This window comes from Anolis sagrei, chromosome 1 (assembly GCF_037176765.1).
Source record: "Anolis sagrei isolate rAnoSag1 chromosome 1, rAnoSag1.mat, whole genome shotgun sequence".
Taxonomy (NCBI): domain Eukaryota; kingdom Metazoa; phylum Chordata; class Lepidosauria; order Squamata; family Dactyloidae; genus Anolis; species Anolis sagrei.
The window spans coordinates 304,631,703-304,646,535 of NC_090021.1; positions in this window are offsets into that span (position 1 = coordinate 304,631,703).

Sequence of the window (14,833 nt, forward strand, 5' to 3'; positions counted from 1 at the left end):
TTTTTCGGATTATACAATGTTTACATCTGAGGAAGATTTTCCTCCCAGGAGGTAGTATTTCACTTATTTGGAACAAATATGAAGTTGGCTGTTTACACAGCCAATTAAACCTCTTTGGATAACTACACACAGCCAGAGCCAATTAGTTCTTGGAGCAACAGTTAAAACTATAAGCATCTGAGAAAAAAAGATATAACTTTCCTTTAGAACATAAGAGAAGAATTTAAAGAATCTACCTGAAAACTAATGGAAATGCTTCATGAAATGCTGTCCAACCTCCTGCACATGTTCCTAACACAGCTAAAACAAACAAAGAAACCCAGGAAAAATAAGAATCATAGAATCTTAGAAATTCAAGGAAACACAAACATCATCTTGCCCAACACCCTATTATTGAGACTATACAACTAAAGCTCTCTTGAGAAATAGCCATCTAACCTCACAACCTCTGAGGATGCCTGCCATAGATGCAAACTAAAGGTCAGGAGAGAATGCTTCTGGAACACAGCCATGCAGCCCGAAAAATTTACAACAATCAATCTAACCTCTGTTTAAGTAATTCTAATGAAGAGTTCACCATACTTCGAAGCAGTCTATTCCACTGCTGAAGAGTCTTATAATCGAAACGTTCTTCATGATCTTTCAGTTGTAATTTTTTCTTATAATTCAAATGGATTGATTTGTGTTTTGGTCTTTGGCATAGCAAAAAGTTCCATTTTTGACGTGAAATCCTTTCAGATATATAAAGATGGCTTTTATATCACTTCTTAATCTTCTCCAAGCTAAACATACACGGCCCCCTAAGCCTCACAGGGCTTGCTTTTGAGAACTTTTTGCTGCCATCAGTATGCAGATGATGTTCAGCTCTATCACTCCTTTCCACCTGTTACTAAGGAGGCCGTTCAGGTCCTGAACTGGTGCTTGGCAGCTGTGACGGTCTGGATGAGGGCAAACAAATTGAAATTGAATCCAGAGAAGACAGAGGTCTTCCTGGTCTAAGCCAAACAGGGCATAGAGTTACAGCCTGTGCAGGACGGGGTTACACTCCCCCTGAAGACACAGGTTCCTAGCTTGGGAGGGATCCTAGATTAATCATTGAGCCTGGAACCCCAGGTTTCGGTGGTGGCTAGGGGAGCTTTCACATGGTAGTCCACACTCTTGTTACATCCCAAATAGACTACTGCAATGCACTCTACATGGGATTGCCTCTGAAGACTGTTTGGAAGCTTCAACTAGTCCAATGGGCGGCAGTCAGGTTGCTCACTGGAGCAGCATACAGAGAGTTTGCTACCGAGTTTGCTACCGAGCACAATACAAAGTGCTGGCCTTAGCTTATCAAGCCCTGAATGATTCCAGCCCAGCTTACCTGTCCAAACGTATCTCCCACTATAACCATCACAAAGGTTAAGTTTGTTGGGGAAGGCCCTGCTCTTAGTCCCACCATCTTCACAAGTGTGACTGGTGGGGATGAAAGACAGGGCCTTCTCAGTGGTGGCCCCTCATCTATGGAACTCCCTTCCCAGCTATATTAGATCAGCTCCCTTCCGTCTGATTTTAGGAAAAAAACTCAAAACCTGGTTATGGGACCAAGCATTCAAACAGGAGAAGCAGCAACCAAGGAAGAGGCCGGTTTTGTATGACTGACAATTGACCGACCCAGTCTATAATTTTGAACCTTCGTGATTTTAAATGAATGTTTTTAGTAATTTTAATTAATGTAATGTGTTAATAAACTGTTTTAACTGTAATTATCATTTATAATTTTTGTTGGCATCAAAGGAATACCTGTTGCGAAGCCACCCTGAACCCCCCAACCCCCCACCCCACCCGGGGGAAGGGGAGAAGGATGGACTACAAATGTATGAAATATCTTGGTCATTCTTCTCTGGACACATTCCATCTTGTCAAGATCTTTGTTGAACTGTAGTGCCCAGAACTGGACCCAGCATTCCAAGTGAGTTCTGAAAAGAATAGAATGGGACAATGACTTATTTTCATTTGGGCACTATAGCCCTGTTGACGTAGCCTAAAATTGGTGGGGATGAAAGACAGGGGATCCCCTGCATTCCAAGTGAGTTCTGAAAAGAATAGAATGGGACAATGACTATTTTCATTTGGGCACTATAGCCCTGTTGACGTAGCCTAAAATTGTATTAGCTTTTGGAGCACTTAATTACACTATTGACTCATATTTAACATGTGGTCTACCAAGACCCCTAGATCCCTTTATCATGCACTGTTGTCAAAACAGGTGTCACTCAGGCTGAATTTCATCTTCTGTGCCTGGACATAACATCATACATTTATCCCTGCTAAAATTCATTTTGTCAGTTTTGGCTTGGTTTTCCAAGCTGTTTAAGATGCTGTGGACCTATCTTAGCAGGTATCAGCTACCCCTCTTAATTTGGTATCATTTGCAAAGTTCAAAAGCATTTTCGCTATTTCAACATCCAAATTATTGATTAATATGTTGAACAATCCCAGGCTCCGGACAGAATGCTGTGAATGCTCCCCAGGATGAAAAGGAACCACTTCAGGTTCAGTCAGTAACCTAACAATAGATCCATCTAAGCCACATTTCACCAGCTTGTCTGCAAGAACTTCATGGGTCACTTTGTGAAAAGCTTTAATGGAATCACAACACATTAACAGCATTTCCCTTACCTACAAAGCCTATAATTCTGCTTTACAAAGAGATGCATTAATCTGGCATGGCTTGTTTCTGAGAAACCTACGTTGGCTTTTAGTGACCTTAACATTCTTTTCTAAGTGTGCACAGACCATCTATTTAATTATCTGTTCTAGAACCTTTTGTGTTATTGATGTCAAGCTGACTAGTTGGTTGTTGCTTGGGTCCTTCTTTTGCCCTTTTTGAAAATGGGGCAATGATGCTTTCCTCAAGTCTGCTAAGATATCTGTGGTTCTCCAAGAATTCTCAAAATTATTGACAGGGGTTCTGAGACTGCATCTGCATGTTTCTTTAATATTCTTGAATCACTGGATGTAGTTCATCTGATCCTGAAATAGCCAGGCATTCCTGTAGTATCTCTTTACTTATTATGTGCTGCATTTCTCCTACTGTACCATCTGCCCCGTCCCTCCCAACTCCAACTGAACATTGTTTACTTTTTGGGAGAAGACCAAGGATCCCATGAGCAGCAGAAAAACAGAGGAAACCAGGGGGAACCATGTTTCCCCATTCCCTCCCATCTTTCCATCTTCTGGGTGGCCAGCCATCCCACATCTTTTCCATACCTTTCGCTGCCTTCTCTGCAACTTCTGTAATTGGAAGTTGGGTAGAACCCATCCTCTGAAAATTTAGTCTTCCTCCCTTTTGCTGCACTGCCATCAAGGAGTCCCATCAGAAGTGGCCTTGCATCATGTGATGGCCTCCATAGGACTCCATTTCAGTAGTGCAGAGAAATGGAGAGAAAACAGTCTCAAGCCAGCATGGGATGATGTCCTAAGGCCTTTTCCTTTTCATTGTCCCCTGTTAGGATTTTGCCATCTTCTGCATGCACCAGCCCTATCACTTCATTTTTCTTCCTTTTGCAACAGACATGACCCAAAATCCCCTTTAATTGTTTTTTATTTCTCCAGCAAATCCAAATTCATATTGCACTCTAGCTTTTCTGACCTTCTCCATACACTTGACAGTTCTTTGGTGACTTCTCCCCTTTTTCAATTTCCATTGGGCTGGCTTTTGCACAGCAGGCTAATTACCAGCTGCAACCAAAAGGTTGATAGCTCAAAGCTGGGTCAGGGTGAGTTCCTGACCTTCAGCCCAGTTCCCCCAACCAACTAGAGGATCAAAAACACCAATGTAGATAGATGAATATGAACCACATTAAGCGGGGAGGTATTTTAGGAACTGCATTTCAGAGGAAAGTTTACAAATAAAGAAAGCTCTTTGGCACAAAGATGGAGCAACAGCACCTCCTGGGGCCAAAACTGAGCACAGCTTCCAAAAGTTGCTAAATGATGAGAAAAATCCTAAATATATCTCTATCTGTTGTCTGTCTTGTCATTGTACAATCGGCATTGAATGTTTGCCATTTTAGGAGGAGACCTATTTGGCCAGGTAAACTGGGCCAGAACCATTTAGGGCTTTTGAATTGTGCTTGGAAGCTAATAGGCAGACAGTGGAGCTAGTGTAACAGGGCTGTTGTCCACTCCTTGTACTCGGCTCCCATGCACAACCTGGCTGCCGAACGTTGGACTAACTGAAGATTCCGGGCAGCCTTCATAGGCAACCTCATATTGGTTTGTATTCAGAGATGTGGTCTTTCAAATAGTCTTGGAACACAAATAGCAGAGACTCTGTTTTCTATAATGGAAGTGAACATAGTCTGCAATTATCCCCAACCGTTAATTGCCCCTGTGAATCCATTACAATATTATGCTTCCATAACATTGCAAACAATATAAACAGAAGAATGCAGTCATCTCAAGTCTTCACTACAAATTGTATTTTTCTCCTTCTGCTGAGTTAGTGGGAGATTAGGATATTGAAGCGGATGATTGGAAAGTTATTGTTGTTTATTCATTCAGTCGCTTCCAAATCTTCATGACCTCATAGACCAGCCCACACTAGAGCTCCCTGTCAGCCATCACCACCCCCAGCTCCTTCAGAGTCAAGCTAGCCACTTCAAGGATACCATCCATCCATCCATCCATCTTGCCCTTGGTTGGCCCATCTTCCTTTTTCCTTCCATTTTCCCCAGCATCATTGATTGGAAAGAGTGGAGTTAAAATCTGTGCATAGATTAGCATGGGGCCCTATGCTTGTGGGCTCCCTGGGCAACTGCCCAGCATGCACATGTGTTAAGATAACACGGCTTGTAATGGTGAAATATTTCACTTTTAAGAAACCAGTATTTTAATACAGGGGAGAAAGTCTCTGTTTGCCAGGAGCCTTGGAGAGCCAGTTCTAGACAAACTAAGCAATAAGATCTATGGGCTGTGGATGAGACCCTTTTTGGACCATGCTATAAGCCATTCTGATTTTTCACTTGGGGCTGCATATATTCACATAAATTCAGTATCTCATCCCATATTTATCAGTCCTTGAGGGCGGGAATCTGTCAGAAATAGAGAATTGCTAGGCTTGTGAGAGATTATAATATAAGTTGGACGTTAACAAACTACTCAGTGGGGGTTTGATGAATAAACACAGAATATCTCATTTGTTTGGAACTCACACAGCGAGCAAAGATTGGACATTTCAAAGCCAATCACACTATAAATTCAAGACTTCATCCAAAAGAGATTAACTATGGCGATCAAGAGAAAAAAGGAGCCAACATCACTAAATTAAACAAACTATCTGCGATGACAGTGGAATACAGCCTGACTATTTGATGCTTAAAACTTGGACAGCTGTGCTTGGCATCAGCTGAGATGTCTGCCTCTCAGAAATCTTCAAAGACAAATTCTTGTTGAGAAACTGTTGAAAATATCTAAAAGACATAATTTTCAAGATCCAAGGGTACATTATCAATCAAGCATGCTTCTAGACAAAGAACTTGTAGCACTACGCACCAAGGGACCTCCACAGCTATTGCATCTTTTCCTCTTCCGTGATTTTTTTTTCTAATAAGAAAAATAACAGAAGCAGTGTGAAAATACAGGAACATTAAAAATCGAAGATGATGACTTTTGCACTAGCACTCATCACTCGAGTCCTGTTTGAGGCAAGATGACTTCAGAACAAATGCCTCACATGGAAGCATTTGAAAAGTCAAAAGGACAGCAACTAACTATAAGACTTGTTGTTCTGCAGATAAAGGCTAAGTATAGAGCAGCATTTCTCAACCTGGGGGTCGGGACCACTGCGGGGGGGAGGGGGTCATGAGGGGGGTGTCAGAGGGGTTGGTCATGGGGATTCTGTGTGAGAAGTTTGGCCCAATTCTATCATCGGTGGGGTTCAGAATGCTCTTTGATTGTAGGTGAACTATAAATCCCAGCAACTACAACTCCCAAACATCAATGTCTACTTCCCCCGAACCCCATCAGTGTTCACATTTGGGCATATTGTGTATTCGTGCCAAGTTTGGTCCAGATCCATCATTATTTGAGTCCACAGTGCTCTCTGGATGTAGGTGAACTACAAAACTGAACTCTTCCAGTATTTTCTGTTGGTCATGGAAGTTCTGTGTGCCACATTTGGTTCAATTCCATCATTGGTGGAGTTCACAATGCTCTTTGATTGTAGGTTAACTGTAAATCCCAGCAGCTACAACGCCCAAATGACAAAATCAACCCCAACGGTATTCAAATTTGGGTGTATCGGGTATTTGTGCCAAATTTGGTCCAGTGAATGAAGATACATCCTGCATATCAGATATTTACATTACGATTCATAACAGTAGCAAAATTACAGTTATGAAGTAGCAACAAAAATATTTTTTTGGTCGGGGTTCACCACAACATGAAGAACTGTGTTAAGGGGTCATGGCATTAGGAAGGTTGAGAACCACTGGTATAGAGGGAACTGCTATTATTTTGAAGGATGGGAGCAAACCCCTGGATATTTAGACTGAAAATGTAACTTGGATAGTTTGAAAGTATACCTATTAATTCAGAACAGGGGCAGCATCAGAGTTCATGATTTACATTATGAGAGTAAGATCCCCTACTGTCCAGTTCACTCAGCAGCAAATCTCATTCTTGCTCTCTCTCAATCTGAAGGAAGGAATTGACGTGGTAGGCAGAACTGAGTCAAGAATCTTTTCTTTTTTAATGTGGGAATTAGTCATAAATCATTATTATCTATCACCTCCTCCTCTTTTGGGGACAACACGATCCCTTTAATATCAAGCATTCTAAAACTATAGTACCCTGGGATTCAGGCATGCTTGGCAGTTGGCTCCCAGATGTGGCTTCTTAGATTAATTAGCCCTTTTTCTTCTTAGGAAAAGGTTCAGAATTCACATATGCTTCTCTCTCATTCTCTCAGAGCACATCCTTTAATAAACTGCAGATGGGATGCATTCCATGGACTTGGGATCTGGCTGCTGCAAGGGGGCCTCTGGCCAAGAAGGGACATTTCTCTGTATTCGGGTTGAGCCGATGCATTTTAGGCTTGTGGTTCAAAGGCTGTAGGACTTGATCCCGTTCAAGCACTAATGTTGATGGGTGGGGCTTCCGTGTGGAGCATGTTTACCTTACAGGTTCTTCCGTTGCAATTCTGGTAAGGTTCTGACTTTAATTGTTTAAAGGCCATTTGTCTTTTGTGTTTAAATTTTTATTTGCTCCTCTCTATGACTCATATTTTCTTTTTCTATTCCAATGCCAACTGTTGGGCAACATCAATTGCAGAACCTATCAAGCTATCACAACACATTGGCCAAATTTTCAAGTTTTCCAGAACAGTCAACACATCTCACGACTACTCAAGGCAAAAATACTGAGATTTGCTTTATGCCGGCACACCGTAGAGTCTCGCTTATCCAACCTTTGCTCATCCAATGTTCTGTATTATCCAATGCAGTCTGCCTCCCGCCCGGATCCACAGCTGTTTCAATGCATTGAGATGTTTTGGTGCTAAATTTGTAAATACAGTAATTGCTACATAACATGACCATGTATTGATCTGCTTTTTCTGTTGATTTGTTGTAAAACATGATGCATAATTTGTAAAATCATAATGTAATTTGACATTTAATAGGCTTTTCATTAATCCCTTCTTATTACCCAACATTTTTGCTTACCCAATATTTTGCCAGCCCGTTTATGTTGGATAAGCAAGACTCCACTGTATTGGAAGAAAAGAGAGAAAGAAATACATTGTAATTAAAGTACAGATTGGATTGGATTGCTTTGCTCGCAAAACTGAAATTCATATCCTGCAGGCCAAAAAAGACCAGTTAGAAAATAAGCTCACCTGGGTATGTGCAGGCCAGTTTTATCATAAGAAATAAACCAGATATGTGTGTGCTGGAAAGACTCAAAAACGTATTAACAGAACTTGGAAATTGTATTTTTTTGGACTCCTGCTCAAATCCGCCAGCCTCCTTGGCCAAGGTTTCCCAGGATTCTGGGAACTGCAGTTCAAAACAATGAACAATGTTCAAGCTTTGTTTATTTGATCATTCTTCATAAATGAATAGTAATGGCCAAGTCAGGGTTTAATGCAGTATTTCTGATTATATATATCCTCCCATTGTTTGAAGCCATAGTGATTAAAATTTGGCAACAGTGATACAATCTGAATGATGCCAACAGAGAAAAGAAGCATGACATTTTTAGGGCAGTGGAGCCAATTTGGCAGTACTTTTAACTGTGTTTGTGGCAAACATTCCTTTTCTTTCCAGAGCTGAACTATGTGCTGGAGTGGAGTGGGATGTGGTGGTAGGAGTAGTTCTTCAAGAGGCCAACTGCACTTGGTGCTGATTAACTGATGCCAGAATGCCTGGTGCCTCTACGTCCAACCTGCCCAGAGCCCTTGCTGCCATTTCACACTGTGAAGGAGGTTTGATGTACAAATATGGCTAGTGAAGCCCTAAATGTGCAAGCAGACATTAAAACACTGTCTTTATTTTAAGGGAGTCAACTTGGAGAATGGAGGAAGCAGCAAGATTGAAAACTGAGCCAACAGCAAATCACTGATACTCAGATTCAGCCCTCATATCTGTTCCAAAAGAAATTGCAAGTCAGGTTCAGCCCACCTTCAGTGATGATGGTGGTTAACTTTATAACCCACAATAACTACAGTAGAGTCTTGCTTATCCAACCTTCACTCATCCAACATTCTGTATTATCCAACACAGTCTGCCTCCCGCCCAGATCCACAGCTTTTTCAATACATTGCGATGTTTTGGTGCTAAATTCGTAAATACACTAATTACTACATAACGTTACCATATATTGAACTGCGTTTTCTGTCGATTTTTTGTAAAACATGATGTTTGCATGCTTAATTTGTAAAATCATAATGTAATTTGGCGTTTAATAGGCTTTTCCTCCTTATTATCCAACATTTTTGCTTATCCAACGTTCTGCTGGCCCGTTTATGTTGGATAAGCAAGACTCTACTGAATACAGCAAAAATATATGGAAGTCAACATAAAAACAATATAGCACCTGCCTAAAAGCCCCTTCTTTAAAAACCTTCACGTCTGTCAGAGTAAAAAAAAAAAAAGGAAGAATAGCAAAGACAGCTGTCTCTCTCTCTGATGCCTAGGCACACATTATGTTTACGAATACCCACAGTCTAGCAAAGGAGCCAGTGTGGTGTGGTGATTAGAGCATTGGGCCACAACTCTAGAGACCAGTGTTCAAATTCCCACCCAGCCCAAAGACACACTGAAACCTTGAGCAAGTCACATTCTTTCATCCTTAGGGAAAAATACCTGTCAACACCCTGCTAAGAAAACTCCATTATAGATTCACCTTAGGGTTGTCATAAATCAGAAATGACTTGAAAATGAACAACAGTCTAGTAATGCCAGAGTGGCTCTAGATATTTTGCAGTCTAAAATTTCCTCCCCTTATGCACAGTTCCTGTCATATAAAACTTTACTTCAATGCTGATAACAGGATAGTGACCATCATCTCCTAATTTTGGGACCCAAGAAAACAAGATGGTATACTCATTTTTGGGACCCAAGAAAACAAGATGAGTCTCATTATAGAGATAAAAAGCAGGGTATTATTATTATTATTATTATTATTATTATTCTACTCAAAGAGCATTCCTCTTTCCCTCAGCTTGATTGCTGTTGTATATGTGTCTTGGAAATAATAGTGATGATGATGATGATGATGATGATTATTATTATTATTATTATTATTATTATTTATATCCCACTTTTTGTCTCCACAAAAGAGACTCAAAGCAGCTTAATTGTATTTTAGTGATGGTGGGCAATTGAGCTATTCCAGAATATTGCAGAGAGACTGCCTAGGCAAAATATATTTCATAGTAGAATATATTGGGTTGATTTAAACTGACCTAGAAAGTAGTAATGAAAAGTTAGTGATAATGCTGGGAGTTCACAGGAGATAGTTTAGAACATATTCAAAATAGTACCAGAACAGAACTTGGAACTTTTTGATGTTTTTTCTCCTCTGGAGGGGCGCTACTACACATTCATGGCAATGCTATGGGCTCTCTATAGCTGGATGCAAGTTATACAGACAGACACTTTGTTTCTGCCTCATTTGTATTCAGACTTTTGCATATTGAATTGTATGGCAGCTTTCACATATGAGTGGTCCAGGGCGCAGTTAATATCCACATGCACATTTAGACAATACTTTGATATTCTGTTCATGAAGCACTACATTTAGGGACAATGACAGTATAATTTTGAGACACAAGAAATACTCTTGGCATATAAAGGCAGTGAGTACATCTCTGCTGAAAGCCTAGTTTTTTGCTATTACCTGTGAAGTTCTGCAGAAGATCCAAAACTATTCAAGCTGGCCAGTATACATATATTATGGATTGGAGCATGGGTATCTGATGGCATACTGAATAAATCATCTCTGCACATGCTATCGGAAAATGGTCTATCAAGCAAGGCAGGCTAATACACTAAATATCTGCAGACTATATTGAAGCCATCTAGGCAAGTGACCATCACTGTATGATATGGCAACAAATATCGTACAACAATTATGTACTGGCATTAGTTAATATGAATGCATATGTTTAGATAATGCTATTCCCAAATCTTTAACAAAGTACTTAATTCTTTTTATTGCCAATTGATTTTATTCCATGAATTCTGGTATTCTGCCAAAGGTAGAAGAATTACTTATATTATTTATATAACTCTGTTTCTGGCATTCATATGTTTATAAACTTATATAATTCTGTACTGCAGACTTCTTTAAACCTGAAAATCATGTGCAGTGTTTCCTTATAGGGGAAGTGCTCGAATAATGAGTTGTGTTCTTTATATTTATTTATTATTTATTTACCATATTTATATCCCGCCTTTCTCAACCCGTAGAGGACTCAAGGCAGTCTTACAACAGGCAGCAATTTGATGCCATTCACACATGTATCAAATAAACAATTACAATTAAAATCAAACAAGTAAAACATAAATGATTAAAAACAACAATTAAAATCACGCCCACCAAAACATAATCCAGGGCCATTCCATTTGATAATCACATTGTTTCATAGTCACTTATGGCACTGCTCCAATTACTTATCAAAAGCTTGGTCCCAAAGCCACGTCTTAATTCTTCCTGAAGGTCAGGAGAGAAGGGGATGATCTGATCTCACTGGGGAGGGAGTTCCATAGCCAAGGGGTCACCACTGAGAAGGCTCTGTCTCTCGTCCCCACCAGTCACATTTGTGAAGATGGTGGGACCAAGAGCAGGGCCCTCCCCAATGATCTTAACCTTCATGATGGTTCATAGCTGGAGATACATTTGGACAGGTAAGCTGGACCTGATCTGTTCATGGCTTTATAGGCTAAGGCCAGCAGTTTGAATTGTGCTCGGTAGCAAACTGGCAGCAAGTGGAGGTGGGACCAAAAGCAGGGCCTCCCCATATGATCTTCATCTCAGAGATGGTTCATTGAGGGAGATATGTTCAGACAGGCTTCTAATGGCTTTTTAGAGATGGTGTGACCAGAAGTGTACCCACAATATTCCAAATGTGGTTGCATCAAAGACTCCATAAAATCTTACACACAACAGTGGGAAAATTCGCAAAATAAGGAATAGCAAAGATCAAGAAATGCTGGAAATGAGTATCTTTTTAGATAGGAGAAGGCACTGCCAGAATCAAGGAGGCAGTAAGGAAAACTTTTGGGATCATTCCATACTTTTTTTAGCAGACATAGCATAGAAAACCTTGCTGTTCTTTAAGAGACTTCGAATAAAATCAATAGCCAAACAAATCCTTGAGACAACATTCACTAGATATTTTCACTGATATCCATGGGTCTTCGGGCCATCTCTACCAATTCTATGAAATCCAGCACAAATTCTGAAATGCAAACCCAGAAAAGCAGACATTTGCCAGTGATGGTCTGCTGTCAGAACAAGACATGTAAAAAGCTGTCCAGCAACAACCAGTTTACAAGCTAGTGTTTGTTTACTATAATATTCTTTCTGCTTTCACTTAAACAGGACACCTCTGAGGCACAGGGAGGGACAGAGGCAAAGGCCAGGTCTGTGGGTGTCTCAAGGCCAGATGCTCTGGGAGCAGTGTTGTCTAAACACATATATGTTAACTATGGCCTGGACCACACATTGTGAAGGTTGGCACAAAGCTCAATATGTAAACATGTGAATACAAATGAGAGGGGAAACTGGGGAGGGGGCTTAAGAAGTGGAAGCCCTTTATCCGGAGATATTTGAGATTGGAAATGCAGAAGCAAAGCAACAGGGCTGGCAAGAGATCGTGGTGGTCTGAACAGCAGTTTCAGACCGTTCTTTGTTCAGTCATCACATTGATCCCATGCCCTCTTAGTAATACCACCATTGTGCCAAGTTAATAAATTTGTAAACATGTGCAAAAGAATTTTGTGGCTCTCCCACAACTCCTCTAAAGGATTCATTAGAGCAGTGTTACAAAATGTTTCTCACTTTGCATTCTCTATTCTCAAGGAATTTATAGTCTCACTGATTTCTTAATCCCACCCTGTTTCTGTTTTGAGATCTTTGTATACCTCACAGATATTAGGCATGGGTGCCCCACGTAACAAAAATAGCAGTGGATTCTGAAAAGAGGAGCCCTGCAGCCCCTGTAGATAGTTCGGGATCCTAATGCAGATTTTCACTCCTCTCTGTCAATTCTATTTTGTCTTTCTGAGTTGATTTGTGAGATCAAGGACAGAAAGGCAGCAACTCGAGTATCAGGTGAAGTTTCACATCAGAAGACCAGGAAAATAACATCAGAATGTGGTTAAGATTGCAAAAGTTATAAATAAGGCTGAGAGAAGCTGGAGCAGTTTGCAAATTATGTTTATGGTATATATTGAAGTAAGTTGAGGACAAAGGAGGAAAGCAGGAGAAAGAGAGAAAAAACTAGGATATTTTAAAAGCAGTTGAAAAGGTGGGACAATCAGAATTGTCTGCCAAACAGAGACAGTTGGAGGGTTTACAATTGGCTTTTGTTAAATGAGATGGGGGGCACAAAGGGGCCTTAAGCATGAAGCTTAGCAATCTAGGACTATGAAGTGGAACCAGATCCAGTCAAGGGAAAGCTGCATATAGACAGAAACATTGTAGCCTATGTGGATGGACCAGGCATGTAGCCAGGGGGGGGGGGGGGGCTCGGGGGGCTTCAGCCCCCCCCGAAATTCTCACGGTGGTTCGTGAAAAGGCCTTACTGGTGCATTATTTAAACTGTTATGTTTATTAATATCATGATTTGATCACCATTCTCAATATATCCTATATGTATGGGGGTATTGGGGTAATGATACAAAAGGTTTGCTAGGCTAGACCCTCTTTCACTCAGACTCAGCCCCCCCCCCCCCGAAACTCAGCCCCCCGAAACCCCCCCTGAAATTTTTTTAGCCCCCCCCCCCCCCCCCCCGAAATGAAATCCTGGCTACGGGCCTGGGATGGACTGTAGCTAGAGTGCATTGAAACCTCCATGACAGGGAATAGTAAGAAACTTCAAGCTTTAGTGAATAAAGCTGAATAAAATCCCACATTTTCTGCTTTGAACTGAAATATATGGCAGTGTGGACTCAGATAACCCAGTTCAAAGCAGATATTGTGGGATTTTCTGCCTTGATATTCTGGGTTATGTGGATATGTGGAAGGGCCCAAGAGCACAGCATGAAAAGAAGCACATGGTATTTCTTTCCAACTTCCCAACCACAGCCAGTAATCTTAAGTGGAGAAAGTATGACATTTCCCCTGCTGCCCAGACTCAACAGAGATAAAGGCTGAGTGCGGAAGAACAAGCCAGGGAAAACATGATGACAGCCTAGAAGGTGGTGAGGAAATTACAGTGACAACTGCAGGAGCGCCTATTCATTCCTGTTAGAAACCGCTCCCTCAACCCAAATGTCAGCAGGCTCACCCTCAGATAGTTTCAGATTTCCTAAAACTAAATGATGATGACAGAACTGTAGCAATAGAGACAGACAGGTATACCAGTAGCCCAAAATAACAAGAATCATAAAATAAGAAATTAAAACTATTGTGAAACTGTCTCATCAGTTGCACAAGTAGTTCAAAAGAACAGGGAAGACTCACTAAATTAGGCTTTCATATAATATCCCCTTGCTCATGCATATCCATTATACAAAGTCTGGTAATTAAATATGTTAATCGAGAAGACCACTTTTCTGTAAAGAATAATAAATAGCCATGCTACATTTTACCACATGGTTTGAGTAGGTATTTCTACTGTCGTTTTTTTAATAAGGGAGTATGGCTCAGTGAAAAACTAAATTACCAATAACTTAATTGCTAAAAAAAAAAATCTGTGTTTCTGTCCAACTCCACAGTCTCTCAACTAAAAGACAAAATAATGCCCTTTGTACATTGATCTACCAAAATTAATGTTTCAAAACACAAATCTGAAGTGAATAGCAGAGAAAGAGCAGAGAAAATCAATGTTTGCCTACAATGCTCCAACATCCTCATTCCACAAGCAATTTCTTTTGCATTCCAACCAATGGCCGCTGTGACGGACTGGATGAGGGCCAACAAACTGAAGCTAAATCCTGACAAGACAGAGGTCTTCCAGGTCAGTCGCTTAGCCAATGAGGTATAGGGTGCAACCTGTGCTCGATGGGGTCCCTCTCCCCCTGAAGACACAGTTCCGCAGTCTGGGTGTCCTTCTGGACTCAGCGCTGACACTTGATGATCAGGTGTTGGCAGTGGCTGGAAGGGCCTTCGCACA